Source organism: Triplophysa dalaica, chromosome 1, assembly GCF_015846415.1.
Source record: "Triplophysa dalaica isolate WHDGS20190420 chromosome 1, ASM1584641v1, whole genome shotgun sequence".
NCBI lineage: Eukaryota > Metazoa > Chordata > Actinopteri > Cypriniformes > Nemacheilidae > Triplophysa > Triplophysa dalaica.
Genome location: NC_079542.1, coordinates 29,984,308 through 30,003,893, shown reverse-complemented (window position 1 = coordinate 30,003,893; position 19,586 = coordinate 29,984,308). Strand labels below are relative to the sequence as shown.

Genomic DNA, 19,586 nt, shown 5'->3' with positions numbered 1-19,586 from the left:
CTGAAGAGTATTTCCTCAGTAACGGTGTGGAGCGTTTTTGGAAGCTCAAACCTTCCCATTTGAGCCACTTTTAAACGTATACGTCAAAACAACAGGCAGACATATCCTTTTGTGTATTCTTTTGCTTTAAAAAAGAGGAGCAGAAACATGACCAATTCTTGCAATTTCTGACTATAAAACAGTACCGACATATCAATGAAAACACAAGACAAAATTTAACTAAAATAATCAATTGACCAAAATGTGGAAAACCAGGCGCAACTTTCTAGGACTTGATTCAAGGTTGATTACCTAAATCTATTTCTTTTTTCAAGTACTCACAAAGACATAAAGCCACTTAGATCATGCTACTTTCCTCAATATCGCCAAAAGCAATAAAGAACATTCATCAACAGCACAAAGCATGTGAACTGAATCTCTACTAAATGCCAGATTCACGCTCTAAAAGAAGCATCTAAGCTCATCATCGTGGTTTGGGAAACAAACACTTACGAAACACATTTCCAAGTAAAATAACTATAGAAATGATCCCTGAAAGTATAGTCCTAAATTTCTCACCAAAACACCAGAGGAAGTCTGATCTGAAGAGTATTTCCTCAGTATCGGTTTGGAGCGTTTTTGGCAGCTCAAACCTTCCCGTTCGAGCCACATTTAAACGTATGGTCAAAACAACAGGCAGACATATCCTTTTGTGTATTCTTTTGCTATTAAAAAAAAGGAGCAGAAACATGACCAATTCCTGCAATTTCTGACTATAAAACAGTAGCGACATATAAATGAAAACACAAGACAAAATTAACAAAAATACTCAATTGACCAAAATGTGGAAAACCAGGCGTATCTTTCTAGTATCTGAATGATACATGACCAATTCCTGCAATTTGTGACAAAAACAAAAACATCCTACAATTGAAAAACACCAGACAAAACTTATCAAGAAAACTCAATTGATCAAAATGTGGAAAATCAGGCGTAACTTTCTAGGACTTGATTCAAGGTTAATTGCCTAAATCTATTTCTTTTTTCAAGTACTCACATAGACATGAAGCCACTTAGATCATGCTACTTTCCTCAATATCGCCAAAAGCAATAAAGAACATTCATCAACTGCACAAAGCATGTGAAATTGAATCACTACTTCATGCCAGATTCTCGCTATAAAAGAAGCATCTAAGCTCATCATCGTGGTTTGGGAAACACACACTTACGAAACACATTTCCAGGTAAAATAACTATAGAAATGATCCCTGAAAGTATAGTCCTAAATTTGCTGACAAAACACCAGAGGTAGTCTGATCTGAAGAGTGTTTCCTCAGTAACGGTTTAGAGCGTTTTTGGAAGCTCAAACCTTCCCATTTGAGCCACTTTTAAATTATACGTCAAAACAACAGGCAGACATATCCTTTTGTGTATTCTTTTGCCATAAAATAGAGGAGCAGAAACATGACCAATTCCTGTAAGTTGTGACCATAAAAACAGTACCGACATATAAATGAAAACACAAGACAAAATTAAACAAAAATACTCAATTGACCAAAATGTGGAAAACCAGGCGTAACTTTCTAGGACTTGATTCAAGGTTAATTGCCTAAATCTATTTCTTTTTTCAAGTACTCACAAAGACATAAAGCCACTTAGATCATGCTACTTTCCTCAATATCGCCAAAAGCAATAAAGAACATTCATCAACAGCACAAAGCATGTGAACCGAATCACTACTAAATGACAGATTCACGCTCTAAAAGAAGCATCTAAGCTCATCATCGTGGTTTGGGAAACAAACACTTACAAAACACATTTCCAAGTAAAATAACTATAGAAATGATCCCTGAAAGTATAGTCCTAAATTTCTCGCCAAAACACCAGAGGAATTCTGATCTGAAGAGTATTTCCTCAGTAACGGTGTGGAGCGTTTTTTTGAAGCTCAAACCTTCCCGATGGAGCCACTTTTAAACGTATACGTCAAAACAACAGGCAGACATATCCTTTTGTGTATTCTTTTGCTTTTAAAAAAAGGAGCAGAAACAAGACCAATTCCTGCAATTTCTGACTATAAAACAGTATCGACATATAAATGAAAACACAAGACAAAATTAAACAAAAATACTCAATTGACCAAAATGTGGAAAACCAAGCGTATCTTTCTAGGACTTGATTCAAGGTTAATTACCTAAATCTATTTCTTTTTTCAAGTACTCACATAGACATAAAGCCACTTAGATCATGCTACTTTCCTCAATATCGCCAAAAGCAACAAAGAACATTCATCAACAGCACAAAGCATGTGAAACCGAATCACTACTAAATGCCAGTTTCACGCTCTAAAAGAAGCATCTAAGCTCATCATCGTGGTTTGGGAAACAAACACTTACGAAACACATTTCCAAGTAAAATAACTATAGAAATGATCCCTGAAAGTATAGTCCTAAATTTCTCGCCAAAACACCAGAGGAATTCTCATCTGAAGAGTATTTCCTCAGTAACGGTGTGGAGCGTTTTTGGAAGCTCAAACCTTCCCATTTGAGCCACTTTTAAACGTATACATAAAAACAACAGGCAGACATATCCTTTTGTGTATTCTTTTGATTTAAAAAAGAGGAGCAGAAACATGACCAATTCCTGTAAGTTGTGACCATAAAAACAGTACCGACATATAAATGAAAACACAAGACAAAATTAAACAAAAATACTCAATTGACCAAAATGTGGAAAACCAGGCGTAACTTTCTAGGACTTGATTCAAGGTTAATTGCCTAAATCTATTTCTTTTTTCAAGTACTCACAAAGACATAAAGCCACTTAGATCATGCTACTTTCCTCAATATCACCAAAAGCAATAAAGAACACTCATCAACAGCACAAAGCATGTGAACCGAATCACTACTAAATGCCAGATTCACGCTCTAAAAGAAGCATCTAAGCTCATCATCGTGGTTTGGGAAACAAACACTTACGAAACACATTTCCAAGTAAAATAACTATAGAAATGATCCCTGAAAGTATAGTCCTAAATTTGCTGACAAAACACCAGAGGAAGTCTGATCTGAAGAGTATTTTCTCAGTAACGGTTTGGAGCGTTTTTGGCAGCTCAAACCTTCCCATTTGAGCCACTTTTAAACGTATACGTCAAAACAACAGGCAGACATATCCTTTTGTGTATTCTTTTGCTTTTAAAAAAAAGGAGCAGATACATGACCAATTCCTATAATTTCTGACTATAAAACAGTATCGACATATAAATGAAAACACAAGACAAAATTAAAAAAAAATACTCAATTGACCAAAATGTGGAAAACCAGGCGTATCTTTCTAGTATCTGAATGATACATGACCAATTCCTGCAATTTGTGACAAAAACAGAAACATCCTACAATTGAAAAACACCAGACAAAACTTATCAAGAAAACTCAATTGATCAAAATGCGGAAAATCAGGCGTAACTTTCTAGGACTTGATTCAAGGTTAATTGCCTAAATCTATTTCTTTTTTCAAGTACTCACATAGACATGAAGCCACTTAGATCATGCTACTTTCCTCAATATCGCCAAAAGCAATAAAGAACATTCATCAACTGCACAAAGCATGTGAAATTGAATCACTACTTCATGCCAGATTCTCGCTATAAAAGAAGCATCTAAGCTCATCATCGTGGTTTGGGAAACAAACACTTACGAAACACATTTCCAAGTAAAATAACTATAGAAATGATCCCTGAAAGTATAGTCCTAAATTTGCTGACAAAACACCAGAGGTAGTCTGATCTGAAGAGTGTTTCCTCAGTAACGGTTTAGAGCGTTTTTGGAAGCTCAAACCTTCCCATTTGAGCCACTTTTAAATTATACGTCAAAACAACAGGCAGACATATCCTTTTGTGTATTCTTTTGCCATAAAATAGAGGAGCAGAAACATGACCAATTCCTGTAAGTTGTGACAATAAAAACAGTACCGACATATAAATGAAAACACAAGACAAAATTAAACAAAAATACTCAATTGACCAAAATGTGGAAAACCAGGCGTAACTTTCTAGGACTTGATTCAAGGTTAATTGCCTAAATCTATTTCTTTTTTCAAGTACTCACAAAGACATAAAGCCACTTAGATCATGCTACTTTCCTCAATATCACCAAAAGCAATAAAGAACACTCATCAACAGCACAAAGCATGTGAACCGAATCACTACTAAATGCCAGATTCACGCTCTAAAAGAAGCATCTAAGCTCATCATCGTGGTTTGGGAAACAAACACTTACGAAACACATTTCCAAGTAAAATAACTATAGAAATGATCCCTGAAAGTATAGTCCTAAATTTGCTGACAAAACACCAGAGGAAGTCTGATCTGAAGAGTATTTTCTCAGTAACGGTTTGGAGCGTTTTTGGCAGCTCAAACCTTCCCATTTGAGCCACTTTTAAACGTATACGTCAAAACAACAGGCAGACATATCCTTTTGTGTATTCTTTTGCTTTTAAAAAAAAGGAGCAGATACATGACCAATTCCTATAATTTCTGACTATAAAACAGTATCGACATATAAATGAAAACACAAGACAAAATTAAAAAAAAATACTCAATTGACCAAAATGTGGAAAACCAGGCGTATCTTTCTAGTATCTGAATGATACATGACCAATTCCTGCAATTTGTGACAAAAACAGAAACATCCTACAATTGAAAAACACCAGACAAAACTTAACAAGAATACTCAATTGATCAAAATGTGGAAAACCAGGCGTAACTTTCTAGGATTTGATTCAAGGTTAATTGCCTAAATCTATTTCTTTTTTCAAGTACTCACAAAGACATGAAGCCACTTAGATCATGCTACTTTCCTCAATATCACCAAAAGCAATAAAGAACATTCATCAACAGCACAAAGCATGTGAACCGAATCACTACTAAATGCCAGATTCACGCTCTAAAAGAAGCATCTAAGCTCATCATCGTGGTTTGGGAAACAAACACTTACGAAACACATTTCCAAGTAAAATAACTATAGAAATGATCCCTGAAAGTATAGTCCTAAATTTGCTGACAAAACACCAGAGGTAGTCTGATCTGAAGAGTGTTTCCTCAGTAACGGTTTAGAGCGTTTTTGGAAGCTCAAACCTTCCCATTTGAGCCACTTTTAAATTATACGTCAAAACAACAGGCAGACATATCCTTTTGTGTATTCTTTTGCCATAAAATAGAGGAGCAGAAACATGACCAATTCCTGTAAGTTGTGACAATAAAAACAGTACCGACATATAAATGAAAACACAAGACAAAATTAAACAAAAATACTCAATTGACCAAAATGTGGAAAACCAGGCGTAACTTTCTAGGACTTGATTCAAGGTTAATTGCCTAAATCTATTTCTTTTTTCAAGTACTCACAAAGACATAAAGCCACTTAGATCATGCTACTTTCCTCAATATCACCAAAAGCAATAAAGAACACTCATCAACAGCACAAAGCATGTGAACCGAATCACTACTAAATGCCAGATTCACGCTCTAAAAGAAGCATCTAAGCTCATCATCGTGGTTTGGGAAACAAACACTTACGAAACACATTTCCAAGTAAAATAACTATAGAAATGATCCCTGAAAGTATAGTCCTAAATTTGCTGACAAAACACCAGAGGAAGTCTGATCTGAAGAGTATTTTCTCAGTAACGGTTTGGAGCGTTTTTGGCAGCTCAAACCTTCCCATTTGAGCCACTTTTAAACGTATACGTCAAAACAACAGGCAGACATATCCTTTTGTGTATTCTTTTGCTTTTAAAAAAAAGGAGCAGATACATGACCAATTCCTATAATTTCTGACTATAAAACAGTATCGACATATAAATGAAAACACAAGACAAAATTAAAAAAAAATACTCAATTGACCAAAATGTGGAAAACCAGGCGTATCTTTCTAGTATCTGAATGATACATGACCAATTCCTGCAATTTGTGACAAAAACAGAAACATCCTACAATTGAAAAACACCAGACAAAACTTAACAAGAATACTCAATTGATCAAAATGTGGAAAACCAGGCGTAACTTTCTAGGATTTGATTCAAGGTTAATTGCCTAAATCTATTTCTTTTTTCAAGTACTCACAAAGACATGAAGCCACTTAGATCATGCTACTTTCCTCAATATCACCAAAAGCAATAAAGAACATTCATCAACAGCACAAAGCATGTGAACCGAATCACTACTAAATGCCAGATTCACGCTCTAAAAGAAGCATCTAAGCTCATCATCGTGGTTTGGGAAACAAACACTTACGAAACACATTTCCAAGTAAAATAACTATAGAAATGATCCCTGAAAGTATAGTCCTAAATTTCTCACCAAAACACCAGAGGAAGTCTGATCTGAAGAGTATTTCCTCAGTAACGGTGTGGAGCGTTTTTGGAAGCTCAAACCTTCCCTTTTGAGCCACTTTTAAACGTATACGTCAAAACAACAGGCAGATATATCCTTTTGTGTATTCTTTTGCTTTAAAAAAGAGGAGCAGAAACATGACCAATTCTTGCAATTTCTGACTATAAAACAGTACCGACATATAAATGAAAACACAAGACAAAATTACACAAAAATACTCAATTGACCAAAATGTGGAAAACCAGGCGTAACTTTCTAGGACTTGATTCAAGGTTGATTACCTAAATCTATTTCTTTTTTCAAGTACTCACAAAGACATAAAGCCACTTAGATCATGCTACTTTCCTCAATATCGCCAAAAGCAATAAAGAACATTCATCAACAGCACAAAGCATGTGAACCGAATCACTACTAAATGCCAGATTCACGCTCTAAAAGAAGCATCTAAGCTCATCATCGTGGTTTGGGAAACAAACACTTACGAAACACATTTCCAAGTAAAATAACTATAGAAATGATCCCTGAAAGTATAGTCCTAAATTTGCTGACAAAACACCAGAGGAAGTCTGATCTGAAGAGTATTTTCTCAGTAACGGTTTGGAGCGTTTTTGGAAGCTCAAACCTTCCCATTTGAGCCACTTTTAAATTATACGTCAAAACAACAGGCAGACATATCCTTTTGTGTATTCTTTTGCCATAAAATAGAGGAGCAGAAACATGACCAATTCCTGTAAGTTGTGACAATAAAAACAGTACCGACATATAAATGAAAACACAAGACAAAATTAAACAAAAATACTCAATTGACCAAAATGTGGAAAACCAGGCGTAACTTTCTAGGACTTGATTCAAGGTTAATTGCCTAAATCTATTTCTTTTTTCAAGTACTCACAAAGACATAAAGCCACTTAGATCATGCTACTTTCCTCAATATCACCAAAAGCAATAAAGAACACTCATCAACAGCACAAAGCATGTGAACCGAATCACTACTAAATGCCAGATTCACGCTCTAAAGGAAGCATCTAAGCTCATCATCGTGGTTTGGGAAACAGACACTTACGAAACACATTTCCAAGTAAAATAACTATAGAAATGATCCCTGAAACTATAGTCCTAAATTTCTCACCAAAACACCAGAGGAAGTCTGATCTGAAGAGTATTTCCTCAGTAACGGTGTGGAGCGTTTTTGGAAGCTCAAACCTTCCCATTTGAGCCACTTTTAAACGTATGGTCAAAACAACAGGCAGACATATCCTTTTGTGTATTCTTTTGCTTTTAAAAAAAAAGGAGCAGAAACATGACCAATTCTTGCAATTTCTGACTATAAAACAGTACCGACATATAAATGAAAACACAAGACAAAATTAAACAAAAATACTCAATTGACCAAAATGTGGAAAACCAGGCGTATCTTTCTAGGACTTGATTCAAGGTTAATTACCAAAATCTATTTCTTTTTTCAAGTACTCACAAAGACATGAAGCCACTTAGATCATGCTACTTTCCTCAATATCGCCAAAAGCAATAAAGAACATTCATCAACAGCACAAAGCATGTGAACCGAATCACTACTAAATGCCAGATTCACGCTCTAAAAGAAGCATCTAAACTCATCATCGTGGTTTGGGAAACAAACACTTACGAAACACATTTCCAATTAAATTACTATAGAAATGATCCCTGAAAGTATAGTCCTAAATTTCTCACCAAAACACCAGAGGAAGTCTGATCTGAAGAGTATTTCCTCAGTAACGGTTTGGAGTGTTTTTGGCAGCTCAAACCTTCCCGTTCGAGCCACATTTAAACGTATGGTCAAAAACAACAGGCAGACATATCCTTTTGTGTATTCTTTTGCTTTTAAAAAAAAGGAGCAGAAACATGACCAATTCCTATAATTTCTGACTATAAAACAGTATCGACATATAAATGAAAACACAAGACAAAATTAACAAAAATACTCAATTGACCAAAATGTGGAAAACCAGGCGTATCTTTCTAGTATCTGAATGATACATGACCAATTCCTGCAATTTGTGACAAAAACAGAAACATCCTACAATTGAAAAACACCAGACAAAACTTATCAAGAAAACTCAATTGATCAAAATGTGGAAAATCAGGCGTAACTTTCTAGGACTTGATTCAAGGTTAATTGCCTAAATCTATTTCTTTTTTCAAGTACTCACATAGACATGAAGCCACTTAGATCATGCTACTTTCCTCAATATCGCCAAAAGCAATAAAGAACATTCATCAACTGCACAAAGCATGTGAAATTGAATCACTACTACATGCCAGATTCTCTCTCTAAAAGAAGCATCTAAGCTCATCATCGTGGTTTGGGAAACAAACACTTACGAAACACATTTCCAAGTAAAATAACTATAGAAATGATCCCTGAAAGTATAGTCCTAAATTTCTCGCCAAAACACCAGAGGAATTCTGATCTGAAGAGTATTTCCTCAGTAACGGTGTGGAGCGTTTTTGGAAGCTCAAACCTTCCCGATGGAGCCACTTTTAAACGTATACGTCAAAACAACAGGCAGACAAATCCTTTTGTGTATTCTTTTGCTTTTAAAAAAAAGGAGCAGAAACAAGACCAATTCCTGCAATTTCTGACTATAAAACAGTACCAACATATAAATGAAAACAAAAGACAAAATTTAACAAAAAATACCCAATTGACCAAAATGTAGAAAACCAGGCGTATCTTTCTAGGACTTGATTTAAGGTTAATTACCTAAATCTATTATTTTTTCAAGTACTCAAATAGACATGAAGCCACTTAGATCATGCTACTTTCCTCAATATCGCCAAAAGCAATAAAGAACATTCATCAACTGCACAAAGCATGTGAAATTGAATCACTACTACATGCCAGATTCTCTCTCTAAAAGAAGCATCTAAGCTCATCATCGTGGTTTGGGAAACAAACACTTACGAAACACATTTCCAAGTAAAATAACTATAGAAATGATCCCTGAAAGTATAGTCCTAAATTTCTCGCCAAAACACCAGAGGAATTCTGATCTGAAGAGTATTTCCTCAGTAACGGTGTGGAGCGTTTTTGGAAGCTCAAACCTTCCCGATGGAGCCACTTTTAAACGTATACGTCAAAACAACAGGCAGACAAATCCTTTTGTGTATTCTTTTGCTTTTAAAAAAAAGGAGCAGAAACAAGACCAATTCCTGCAATTTCTGACTATAAAACAGTACCAACATATAAATGAAAACAAAAGACAAAATTTAACAAAAAATACCCAATTGACCAAAATGTAGAAAACCAGGCGTATCTTTCTAGGACTTGATTTAAGGTTAATTACCTAAATCTATTAATTTTTTCAAGTACTCAAATAGACATGAAGCCACTTAGATCATGCTACTTTCCTCAATATCGCCAAAAGCAATAAAGAACATTCATCAACTGCACAAAGCATGTGAAATTGAATCACTACTACATGCCAGATTCTCTCTCTAAAAGAAGCATCTAAGCTCATCATCGTGGTTTGGGAAACAAACACTTACGAAACACATTTCCAAGTAAAATAACTATAGAAATGATCCCTGAAAGTATAGTCCTAAATTTCTCACCAAAACACCAGAGGAAGTCTTTTCTGAAGAGTATTTCCTCAGTAACGGTTTGGAGCGTTTTTGGCAGCTCAAACCTTCCCGTTCGAGCCACATTTAAACGTATGGTCAAAACAACAGGCAGACATATCCTTTTGTGTATTCTTTTGCTTTTAAAAAAAAGGAGCAGAAACATGACCAATTCTTGCAATTTCTGACTATAAAACAGTACCGACATATAAATGAAAACACAAGACAAAATTTAACTAAAATAATCAATTGACCAAAATGTGGAAAACCAAGCGTATCTTTCTAGTATCTGAATGATACATGACCAATTCCTGCAATTTGTGACAAAAACAGAAACATCCTACAATTGAAAAACACCAGACAAAACTTAACAAGAATACTCAATTGATCAAAATGTGGAAAACCGGGCGTGACTTTCTAGAACTTGATTCAAGGTTAATTGCCTAAATCTATTTCTTTTTTCAAGTACTCACATAGACATGAAGCCACTTAGATCATGCTACTTTCCTCAATATCGCCAAAAGCAATAAAGAACATTCATCAACTGCACAAAGCATGTGAAATCAAATCACTACTACATGCCAGATTCACGCTCTAAAAGAAGCATCTAAGCTCATCATTGCGGTTTGGGAAACAAACACTTACGAAACACATTTCCAAGTAAAATAACTATAAAAATGATCCCCGAAAGTATAGTCCTAAATTTCTCACCAAAACACCAGAGGAAGTCTGATCTGAAGAGTGTTTCCTCAGTAACGGTTTGGAGCGTTTTTGGCAGCTCAAAAACGTATACGTCAAAACAACAGGCAGACATATCCTTTTGTGTATTCTTTTGCTTTAAAAAAGAGGAGCAGAAACATGACCAATTCCTGTAAGTTGTGACCAGAAAAACAGTACCGACATATAAATGAAAACACAAGACAAAATTAAACAAAAATACTCAATTGACCAAAATGTGGAAAACCAGGCGTAACTTTCTAGGACTTGATTCAAGGTTAATTACCTAAATCTATTTCTTTTTTCAAGTACTCACAAAGACATAAAGCCACTTAGATCATGCTACTTTCCTCAATATCGCCAAAAGCAATAAAGAACATTCATCAACAGCACAAAGCATGTGAACCGAATCACTACTAAATGCCAGATTCACGCTCTAAAAGAAGCATCTAAGCTCATCATTGCGGTTTGGGAAACAAACACTTAAGAAACACATTTCCAAGTAAAATAACTATAGAAATGATCCCCGAAAGTATAGTCCTAAATTTCTCACCAAAACACCAGAGGAAGTCTGATCTGAAGAGTATTTCCTCAGTAACGGTTTGGAGCGTTTTTGGAAGCTCAAACCTTCCGTTTGAGCCACTTTTAAACGTATACGTCAAAACAACAGGCAGACATATCCTTTTGTGTATTCTTTTGCTTTTAAAAAAAGGAGCAGAAACAAGACCAATTCCTGCAATTTCTGACTATAAAACAGTACCGACATATAAATGAAAACACAAGACAAAATTTAACAAAAATGCTCAATTGACCAAAATGTGGAAAACCAGGCGTATCTTTCTAGGACTTGATTCAAGGTTAATTACCTAAATCTATTTCTATTTTCAAGTACTCTCAAAGACATGAAGCCACTTAGATCATGCTCCTTTCCTCAATATCAGCAAAAAAAAATAAAGAACATTCATCAACAGCACAAAGCATGTGAAACCGAATCACTTCTACATGCCAGATTCACGCTCTAAAAGAAGCATCTAAGCTCTTCATCGTGGTTTGGGAAACAAACACTTACGAAACACATTTCCAAGTAAAAACTATAGAAATGAACCCTGAAAGCATAGTCCTAAATTTCTCGCCAAAACACCAGAGGAAGTCTGATCTGAAGAGTATTTCCTCAGTAACGGTTTGGAGCGTTTTTGGCAGCTCAAACCTTCCCGTTCGAGCCACTTTTAAACGTATACGTCAAAACAACAGGCAGACATATCCTTTTGTGTATTCTTTTGCTTTTAAAAAAAGGAGCAGAAACATGACCAATTCTTGCAATTTCTGACTATAAAACAGTACCATATAAATGAAAACACAAGACAAAATTTAACTAATATAATCAATTGACCAAAATGTGGAAAACCAAGCGTATCTTTCTAGTATCTGAATGATACATGACCAATTCCTGCAATTTGTGACAAAAACAGAAACATCCTAAAATTGAAAAACACCAGACAAAACTTAACAAGAATACTCAATTGATCAAAATGTGGAAAACCAGGCGTGACTTTCTAGAACTTGATTCAAGGTTAATTGCCTAAATCTATTTCTTTTTTCAAGTACTCACATAGACATGAAGCCACTTAGATCATGCTACTTTCCTCAATATCGCCAAAAGCAATAAAGAACATTAATCAACAGCACAAAGCATGTGAACCGAATCACTACTAAATGCCAGATTCACGCTCTAAAAGAAGCATCTAAGCTCAACCATCGTTGTTTGGGAAACAAACACTTACGAAACACATTACCAAGTAAAATAACTATAGAAATGATCCCTGGAAGTATAGTCCTAAATTTCTCACCAAAACACCAGAGGAAGTCTGATCTGAAGTGTGTTTCCTCAGTAACGGTTTGGAGCGTTTTTGGCAGCTCAAAAACGTATACGTCAAAACAACAGGCAGACATATCCTTTTGTGTATTCTTTTGCTTTAAAATAGAGGAGAAGAAACATGACCAATTCCTGTAAGTTGTGACCAGAAAAACAGTACCGACATATAAATGAAAACACAAGACAAAATTAAACAAAAAAACTCAATTGACCAAAATGTGGAAAACCAGGCGTAACTTTCTAGGACTTGATTCAAGGTTAATTAACTAAATCTATTTCTTTTTTCAAGTACTCACAAAGACATAAAGCCACTTAGATCATGCTACTTTCCTCAATATCGCCAAAAGCAATAAAGAACATTCATCAACAGCACAAAGCATGTGAACCGAATCACTACTAAATGCCAGATTCACGCTCTAAAAGAAGCATCTAAGCTCATCATCGTGGTTTGGGAAACAAACACTTACGAAACACATTTCCAAGTAAAATAACTATAGAAATGATCCCTGAAAGTATAGTCCTAAATTTCTCACCAAAACACCAGAGGAAGTCTGATCTGAAGTGTATTTCCTCAGTAACGGTTTGGAGCGTTTTTGGCAGCTCAAACCTTTCCGTTCGAGCCACTTTTAAACGTATACGTCAAAACAACAGGCAGACATATCCTTTTGTGTATTCTTTTGCTTTAAAAAAGAGGAGCAGAAACATGACCAATTCCTGTAAGTTGTGACCAGAAAAACAGTACCGACATATAAATGAAAACACAAGACAAAATTAAACAAAAATACTCAATTGACCAAAATGTGGAAAACCAGGCGTAACTTTCTAGGACTTGATTCAAGGTTAATTACCTAAATCTATTTCTTTTTTCAAGTACTCACAAAGACATAAAGCCACTTAGATCATGCTACTTTCCTCAATATCGCCAAAAGCAATAAAGAACATTCATCAACAGCACAAAGCATGTGAACCGAATCACTACAAAATGCCAGATTCACGCTCTAAAAGAAGCATCTAAGCTCATCATTGTGGTTTGCGAAACAAACACTTACGAAACACATTTCCAAGCAAAATAACTATAGAAATGATCCCCGAAAGTATAGTCCTAAATTTCTCACCAAAACACCAGAGGAAGTCTGATCTGAAGAGTATTTCCTCAGTAACGGTTTGGAGCGTTTTTGGAAGCTCAAACCTTCCGTTTGAGCCACTTTTAAACATATACGTCAAAACAACAGGCAGACATATCCTTTTGTGTATTCTTTTGCTTTAAAAAAGAGGAGCAGAAACATGACCAATTCTTGCAATTTCTGACTATAAAACAGTACCGACATATAAATGAAAACTCAAGACAAAATTTAACTAAAATAATCAATTGACCAAAATGTGGAAAACCAGGCGTATCTTTCTAGTATCTGAATGATACATGACCAATTCCTGCAATTTGTGACAAAAACAGAAACATCCTACAATTGAAAAACACCAGACAAAACTTAACAAGAATACTCAATTGATCAAAATGTGGAGAACTAGGCGTAACTTCCTAGGACTTGATTCAAGGTTAATTGCCTAAATCTATTTCTTTTTTCAAGTACTCACAAAGACATAAAGCCACTTAGATCATGCTACTTTCCTCAATATCACCAAAAGCAATAAAGAACATTCATCAACAGCACAAAGCATGTGAACCGAATCACTACTAAATGCCAGATTCACGCTCTAAAAGAAGCATCTAAGCTCATCATCGTGGATTGGGAAACAAACACTTACGAAACACATTTCCAAGTAAAATAACTATAGAAATGATCCCTGAAAGTATAGTCCTAAATTTCTCACCAACACACCAGAGGAAGTCTGATCTGAAGAGTATTTCCTCAGTAACGGTGTGGAGCGTTTTTCGAAGCTCAAACCTTCCCATTTGAGCCACTTTTAAACGTATACGTCAAAACAACAGGCAGACATATCCTTTTGTGTATTCTTTTGATTTAAAAAAGAGGAGCAGAAACATGACCAATTCCTGTAAGTTGTGACCATAAAAACAGTACCGACATATAAATGAAAACACAAGACAAAATTAAACAAAAATACTCAATTGACCAAAATGTGGAAAACCAGGCGTATCTTTCTAGGACTTGATTCAAAGTTAATTACCTAAATCTATTTCTTTTTTCAAGTACTCACAAAGACATAAAGCCACTTAGATCATGCTACTTTCCTCAATATCGCCAAAAGCAACAAAGAACATTCATCAACAGCACAAAGCATCTGAAACCGAATCACTACTAAATGCCAGTTTCACGCTCTAAAAGAAGCATCTAAGCTCATCATCGTGGTTTGGGAAACAAACACTTACGAAACACATTTCCAAGTAAAATAACTATAGAAATGATACCTGAAAGTATAGTCCTAAATTTCTCGCCAAAACACCAGAGGAATTCTCATCTGAAGAGTATTTCCTCAGTAACAATGTGGAGCGTTTTTGGAAGCTCAAACCTTCCCATTTGAGCCACTTTTAAACGTATACGTCAAAACAACAGGCAGACATATCCTTTTGTGTATTCTTTTGATTTAAAAAAGAGGAGCAGAAACATGACCAATCACTGTAAGTTGTGACCATAAAAACAGTACCGACATATAAATGAAAACACAAGACAAAATTAAACAAAAATACTCAATTGACCAAAATGTGGAAAACCAGGCGTAACTTTCTAGGACTTGATTCAAGGTTGATTACCTAAATCTATTTCTTTTTTCAAGTACTCACAAAGATATAAAGCCACTTAGATCATGCTACTTTCCTCTATATCGCCAAAAACAATAAAGAACATTCATCAACAGCACAAAGCATGTGAACCGAATCACTACTAAATGCCAGATTCACGCTCTAAAAGAAGCATCTAATCTCATCATCGTGGTTTGGGAAACAAACACTTACGAAACACATTTCCAAGTAAAATAACTATAGAAATGATCCCTGAAAGTATAGTCCTAAATTTGCTGACAAAACACCAGAGGAAGTCTGATCTGAAGAGTATTTTCTCAGTAACGGTTTGGAGCGTTTTTGGCAGCTCAAACCTTCCCATTTGAGCCACTTTTAAACGTATACGTCAAAACAACAGGCAGACATATCCTTTTGTGTATTCGTTTGCTTTTAAAAAAAAGGAGCAGATACATGACCAATTCCTATAATTTCTGACTATAAAACAGTATCAACATATAAATGAAAACACAAGACAAAATTAAAAAAAAATACTCAATTGACCAAAATGTGGAAAACCAGGCGTATCTTTCTAGTATCTGAATGATACATGACCAATTCCTGCAATTTGTGACAAAAACAGAAACATCCTACAATTGAAAAACACCAGACAAAACTTAACAAGAATACTCAATTGATCAAAATGTGGAAAACCAGGCGTAACTTTCTAGGATTTGATTCAAGGTTAATTGCCTAAATCTATTTCTTTTTTCAAGTACTCACAAAGACATGAAGCCACTTAGATCATGCTACTTTCCTCAATATCACCAAAAGCAATAAAGAACATTCATCAACAGCACAAAGCATGTGAACCGAATCACTACTAAGTGCCAGATTCACGCTCTAAAAGAAGCATCTAAGCTCATCATCGTGGTTTGGGAAACAAACACTTACGAAACACATTTCCAAGTAAAATAACTATAGAAATGATCCCTGAAAGTATAGTCCTAAATTTCTCACCAAAACACCAGAGGAAGTCTGATCTGAAGAGTATTTCCTCAGTAACGGTGTGGAGCGTTTTTGGAAGCTCAAACATTCCCATTTGAGCCACTTTTAAACGTATACGTCAAAACAACAGGCAGACATATCCTTTTGTGTATTCTTTTGCTTTAAAAAAGAGGAGCAGAAACATGACCAATTCTTGCAATTTCTGACTATAAAACAGTACCGACATATCAATGAAAACAAAAGACAAAATTTAACTAAAATAATCAATTGACCAAAATGTGGAAAACCAGGCGTAACTTTCTAGGACTTGATTCAAGGTTAATTACCTAAATCTATTTCTTTTTTCAAGTACTCGCATAGACATGAATCCACTTAGATCATGCTACTTTCCTCAATATCGCCAAAAGCAATAAAGAACATTCATCAACTGCACAAAGCAAGTGAAATCGAATCACTACTACATGCCAGATTCACGCTCTAAAAGAAGCATCTAAGCTCTTCATTGTGGTTTGGGAAACAAATACTTACGAAACACATTTCCAAGTAAAAACTATAGAAATGAACCCTGAAAGCATAGTCCTAAATTTCTCGCCAAAACACCAGAGGAAGTCTGATCTGAAGAGTGTTTCCTCAGTAACGGTTTGGAGCATTTTTGGCAGCTTAAACCTTCCCGTTCGAGCCACTTTTAAACGTATACGTCAAAACAACAGGCAGACATATCCTTTTGTGTATTCTTTTGCTTTTAAAAAAAGGAGCAGAAACAAGACCAATTCCTGCAATTTCTGACTATAAAACAGTATCGACATATAAATGAAAACACAAGACAAAATTAAACAAAAATACTCAATTGACCAAAATGTGGAAAACCAAGCGTATCTTTCTAGGACTTGATTCAAGGTTAATTACCTAAATCTATTTCTTTTTTCAAGTACTCACATAGACATAAAGCCACTTAGATCATGCTACTTTCCTCAATATCGCCAAAAGCAACAAAGAACATTCATCAACAGCACAAAGCATGTGAAACCGAATCACTACTAAATGCCAGTTTCACGCTCTAAAAGAAGCATCTAAGCTCATCATCGTGGTTTGGGAAACAAACACTTACGAAACACATTTCCAAGTAAAATAACTATAGAAATGATCCCTGAAAGTATAGTCCTAAATTTCTCGCCAAAACACCAGAGGAATTCTCATCTGAAGAGTATTTCCTCAGTAACGGTGTGGAGCGTTTTTGGAAGCTCAAACCTTCCCATTTGAGCCACTTTTAAACGTATACATCAAAACAACAGGCAGACATATCCTTTTGTGTATTCTTTTGATTTAAAAAAGAGGAGCAGAAACATGACCAATTCCTGTAAGTTGTGACCATAAAAACAGTACCGACATATAAATGAAAACACAAGACAAAATTAAACAAAAATACTCAATTGACCAAAATGTGGAAAACCAGGCGTAACTTTCTAGGACTTGATTCAAGGTTGATTACCTAAATCTATTTCTTTTTTCAAGTACTCACATAGACATGAAGCCACTTAGATCATGCTACTTTCCTCAATATCGCCAAAAGCAATAAAGAACATTCATCAACTGCACAAAGCATGTGAAATCAAATCACTACTACATGCCAGATTCACGCTCTAAAAGAAGCATCTAAGCTCATCATCGTGGTTTGGGAAACAAACACTTACGAAACACATTTCCAAGTAAAATAACTATAGAAATGATCCCTGAAAGTATAGTCCTAAATTTGCTGACCAAACACCAGAGGTAGTCTGATCTGAAGAGTGTTTCCTCAGTAACGGTTTGGAGCGTTTTTGGAAGCTCAAACCTTCCCGTTTGAGCCACTTTTAAACGTATACGTCAAAACAACAGGCAGACATATCCTTTTGTGTATTCTTTTGCTTTAAAAAAGAGGAGCAGAAACATGACCAATTCCTGTAAGTTGTGACCAGAAAAACAGTACCGACATATAAATGAAAACACAAGACTAAATTAAACAAAAATACTCAATTGACCAAAATGTGGAAAACCAGGCGTAACTTTCTAGAACTTGATTCAAGGTTAATTGCCTAAATCTATTTCTTTTTTCAAGTACTCACATAGACATGAAGCCACTTAGATCAGGCTACTTTCCTCAATATCGCCAAAAGCAATAAAGAACATTCATCAACAGCACAAAGCATGTGAACCGAATCACTACTAAATGCCAGATTCACGCTCTAAAAGAAGCATCTAAGCTCATCATCGTGGTTTGGGAAACAAACACTTACGAAACACATTACCAAGTAAAATAACTATAGAAATGATCCCTGAAAATATAGTCCTAAATTTGCTGACAAAACACCAGAGGTAGTCTGATCTGAAGAGTGTTTCCTCAGTAACGGTTTGGAGTGTTTTTGGAAGCTCAAACCTTCCCGTTTGAGCCACTTTTAAACGTATACGTCAAAACAACAGGCAGACGTATCCTTTTGTGTATTCTTTTGCTTTTAAAAAAAAGGAGCAGAAACAAGACCAATTCCTGCAATTTCTGACTATAAAACAGTACCGACATATAAATGAAAACACAAGACAAAATTTAACTAAAATAATCAATTGACCAAAATGTGGAAAAACCAAGCGTATCTTTCTAGTATCTGAATGATACATGACCAATTCCTGCAATTTGTGACAAAAACAGAAACATCCTACAATTGAAAAACACCAGACAAAACTTAACAAGAATACTCAATTGACCAAAATGTGGAAAACCAGGCGTAACTTTCTAGGACTTGATTCAAGGTTAATTAACTAAATCTATTTCTTTTTTCAAGTACTCACAAAGACATAAAGCCACTTAGATCATGCTACTTTCCTCAATATCGCCAAAAGCAATAAAGATCATTCATCAACAGCACAAAGCATGTGAAACCGAATCACTACTACATGCCAGATTCACGCTCTAAAAGAAGCATCTAAGCTCTTCATTGTGGTTTGGGAAACAAATACTTACGAAACACATTTCCAAGTAAAAACTATAGAAATGAACCCTGAAAGCATAGTCCTAAATTTCTCGCCAAAACACCAGAGGAAGTCTGATCTGAAGAGTGTTTCCTCAGTAACGGTTTGGAGCGTTTTTGGCAGCTTAAACCTTCCCGTTCGAGCCACTTTTAAACGTATACGTCAAAACAACAGGCAGACATATCCTTTTGTGTATTCTTTTGCTTTTAAAAAAAGGAGCAGAAACATGACCAATTCTTGCAATTTCTGACTATAAAACAGAACCGACATATAAATGAAAACACAAGACAAAATTTAACTAAAATAATCAATTGACCAAAATGTGGAAA

At 35.3% G+C, this 19,586-nt stretch overlaps 31 non-coding genes across 31 annotated transcripts; all 31 read right to left on the bottom strand.

The window, feature by feature from the left end:
• Positions 1 to 332: 332 nt before the first annotated feature.
• Positions 333 to 547, bottom strand: LOC130430610 (small nucleolar RNA U3). The gene has a single exon (XR_008907870.1). It is a non-coding gene; the product is annotated as a small nucleolar RNA U3 (small nucleolar RNA).
• A 500-nt stretch (positions 548 to 1,047) lies between these two features.
• LOC130431051 (small nucleolar RNA U3) lies at positions 1,048 to 1,263 on the bottom strand. Its single transcript, XR_008908095.1, has one exon. It is a non-coding gene; the product is annotated as a small nucleolar RNA U3 (small nucleolar RNA).
• A 366-nt stretch (positions 1,264 to 1,629) lies between these two features.
• Positions 1,630 to 1,844, bottom strand: LOC130431129 (small nucleolar RNA U3). The gene has a single exon (XR_008908136.1). It is a non-coding gene; the product is annotated as a small nucleolar RNA U3 (small nucleolar RNA).
• A 367-nt stretch (positions 1,845 to 2,211) lies between these two features.
• On the bottom strand, positions 2,212 to 2,427 carry LOC130432112 (small nucleolar RNA U3). The gene has a single exon (XR_008908422.1). It is a non-coding gene; the product is annotated as a small nucleolar RNA U3 (small nucleolar RNA).
• Positions 2,428 to 2,794: 367 nt separating this feature from the next.
• On the bottom strand, positions 2,795 to 3,009 carry LOC130430722 (small nucleolar RNA U3). The gene has a single exon (XR_008907891.1). It is a non-coding gene; the product is annotated as a small nucleolar RNA U3 (small nucleolar RNA).
• A 502-nt stretch (positions 3,010 to 3,511) lies between these two features.
• On the bottom strand, positions 3,512 to 3,727 carry LOC130431168 (small nucleolar RNA U3). Its single transcript, XR_008908151.1, has one exon. It is a non-coding gene; the product is annotated as a small nucleolar RNA U3 (small nucleolar RNA).
• Positions 3,728 to 4,093: 366 nt separating this feature from the next.
• On the bottom strand, positions 4,094 to 4,308 carry LOC130430718 (small nucleolar RNA U3). The gene has a single exon (XR_008907890.1). It is a non-coding gene; the product is annotated as a small nucleolar RNA U3 (small nucleolar RNA).
• A 502-nt stretch (positions 4,309 to 4,810) lies between these two features.
• On the bottom strand, positions 4,811 to 5,025 carry LOC130430505 (small nucleolar RNA U3). Its single transcript, XR_008907829.1, has one exon. It is a non-coding gene; the product is annotated as a small nucleolar RNA U3 (small nucleolar RNA).
• A 366-nt stretch (positions 5,026 to 5,391) lies between these two features.
• LOC130430713 (small nucleolar RNA U3) lies at positions 5,392 to 5,606 on the bottom strand. Its single transcript, XR_008907889.1, has one exon. It is a non-coding gene; the product is annotated as a small nucleolar RNA U3 (small nucleolar RNA).
• A 502-nt stretch (positions 5,607 to 6,108) lies between these two features.
• On the bottom strand, positions 6,109 to 6,323 carry LOC130430500 (small nucleolar RNA U3). The gene has a single exon (XR_008907828.1). It is a non-coding gene; the product is annotated as a small nucleolar RNA U3 (small nucleolar RNA).
• A 366-nt stretch (positions 6,324 to 6,689) lies between these two features.
• On the bottom strand, positions 6,690 to 6,904 carry LOC130431947 (small nucleolar RNA U3). The gene has a single exon (XR_008908375.1). It is a non-coding gene; the product is annotated as a small nucleolar RNA U3 (small nucleolar RNA).
• Positions 6,905 to 7,270: 366 nt separating this feature from the next.
• On the bottom strand, positions 7,271 to 7,485 carry LOC130431395 (small nucleolar RNA U3). The gene has a single exon (XR_008908237.1). It is a non-coding gene; the product is annotated as a small nucleolar RNA U3 (small nucleolar RNA).
• A 367-nt stretch (positions 7,486 to 7,852) lies between these two features.
• LOC130432160 (small nucleolar RNA U3) lies at positions 7,853 to 8,066 on the bottom strand. The gene has a single exon (XR_008908432.1). It is a non-coding gene; the product is annotated as a small nucleolar RNA U3 (small nucleolar RNA).
• A 501-nt stretch (positions 8,067 to 8,567) lies between these two features.
• On the bottom strand, positions 8,568 to 8,783 carry LOC130431547 (small nucleolar RNA U3). Its single transcript, XR_008908280.1, has one exon. It is a non-coding gene; the product is annotated as a small nucleolar RNA U3 (small nucleolar RNA).
• Positions 8,784 to 9,150: 367 nt separating this feature from the next.
• LOC130431543 (small nucleolar RNA U3) lies at positions 9,151 to 9,366 on the bottom strand. The gene has a single exon (XR_008908279.1). It is a non-coding gene; the product is annotated as a small nucleolar RNA U3 (small nucleolar RNA).
• A 368-nt stretch (positions 9,367 to 9,734) lies between these two features.
• LOC130431539 (small nucleolar RNA U3) lies at positions 9,735 to 9,950 on the bottom strand. The gene has a single exon (XR_008908278.1). It is a non-coding gene; the product is annotated as a small nucleolar RNA U3 (small nucleolar RNA).
• Positions 9,951 to 10,451: 501 nt separating this feature from the next.
• Positions 10,452 to 10,667, bottom strand: LOC130431585 (small nucleolar RNA U3). Its single transcript, XR_008908288.1, has one exon. It is a non-coding gene; the product is annotated as a small nucleolar RNA U3 (small nucleolar RNA).
• A 344-nt stretch (positions 10,668 to 11,011) lies between these two features.
• LOC130431224 (small nucleolar RNA U3) lies at positions 11,012 to 11,226 on the bottom strand. Its single transcript, XR_008908187.1, has one exon. It is a non-coding gene; the product is annotated as a small nucleolar RNA U3 (small nucleolar RNA).
• A 365-nt stretch (positions 11,227 to 11,591) lies between these two features.
• On the bottom strand, positions 11,592 to 11,806 carry LOC130431350 (small nucleolar RNA U3). Its single transcript, XR_008908222.1, has one exon. It is a non-coding gene; the product is annotated as a small nucleolar RNA U3 (small nucleolar RNA).
• A 498-nt stretch (positions 11,807 to 12,304) lies between these two features.
• Positions 12,305 to 12,520, bottom strand: LOC130431656 (small nucleolar RNA U3). Its single transcript, XR_008908301.1, has one exon. It is a non-coding gene; the product is annotated as a small nucleolar RNA U3 (small nucleolar RNA).
• A 344-nt stretch (positions 12,521 to 12,864) lies between these two features.
• Positions 12,865 to 13,079, bottom strand: LOC130431882 (small nucleolar RNA U3). The gene has a single exon (XR_008908356.1). It is a non-coding gene; the product is annotated as a small nucleolar RNA U3 (small nucleolar RNA).
• A 367-nt stretch (positions 13,080 to 13,446) lies between these two features.
• Positions 13,447 to 13,661, bottom strand: LOC130431380 (small nucleolar RNA U3). Its single transcript, XR_008908232.1, has one exon. It is a non-coding gene; the product is annotated as a small nucleolar RNA U3 (small nucleolar RNA).
• Positions 13,662 to 14,161: 500 nt separating this feature from the next.
• Positions 14,162 to 14,376, bottom strand: LOC130430753 (small nucleolar RNA U3). The gene has a single exon (XR_008907908.1). It is a non-coding gene; the product is annotated as a small nucleolar RNA U3 (small nucleolar RNA).
• A 367-nt stretch (positions 14,377 to 14,743) lies between these two features.
• LOC130431308 (small nucleolar RNA U3) lies at positions 14,744 to 14,959 on the bottom strand. Its single transcript, XR_008908213.1, has one exon. It is a non-coding gene; the product is annotated as a small nucleolar RNA U3 (small nucleolar RNA).
• A 367-nt stretch (positions 14,960 to 15,326) lies between these two features.
• Positions 15,327 to 15,541, bottom strand: LOC130432020 (small nucleolar RNA U3). The gene has a single exon (XR_008908389.1). It is a non-coding gene; the product is annotated as a small nucleolar RNA U3 (small nucleolar RNA).
• A 502-nt stretch (positions 15,542 to 16,043) lies between these two features.
• Positions 16,044 to 16,258, bottom strand: LOC130432148 (small nucleolar RNA U3). Its single transcript, XR_008908430.1, has one exon. It is a non-coding gene; the product is annotated as a small nucleolar RNA U3 (small nucleolar RNA).
• A 366-nt stretch (positions 16,259 to 16,624) lies between these two features.
• Positions 16,625 to 16,838, bottom strand: LOC130431292 (small nucleolar RNA U3). Its single transcript, XR_008908210.1, has one exon. It is a non-coding gene; the product is annotated as a small nucleolar RNA U3 (small nucleolar RNA).
• A 366-nt stretch (positions 16,839 to 17,204) lies between these two features.
• Positions 17,205 to 17,420, bottom strand: LOC130432106 (small nucleolar RNA U3). The gene has a single exon (XR_008908418.1). It is a non-coding gene; the product is annotated as a small nucleolar RNA U3 (small nucleolar RNA).
• A 367-nt stretch (positions 17,421 to 17,787) lies between these two features.
• On the bottom strand, positions 17,788 to 18,003 carry LOC130431018 (small nucleolar RNA U3). Its single transcript, XR_008908089.1, has one exon. It is a non-coding gene; the product is annotated as a small nucleolar RNA U3 (small nucleolar RNA).
• A 367-nt stretch (positions 18,004 to 18,370) lies between these two features.
• Positions 18,371 to 18,585, bottom strand: LOC130431341 (small nucleolar RNA U3). Its single transcript, XR_008908220.1, has one exon. It is a non-coding gene; the product is annotated as a small nucleolar RNA U3 (small nucleolar RNA).
• Positions 18,586 to 19,088: 503 nt separating this feature from the next.
• On the bottom strand, positions 19,089 to 19,302 carry LOC130431458 (small nucleolar RNA U3). The gene has a single exon (XR_008908258.1). It is a non-coding gene; the product is annotated as a small nucleolar RNA U3 (small nucleolar RNA).
• Positions 19,303 to 19,586: the final 284 nt, after the last annotated feature.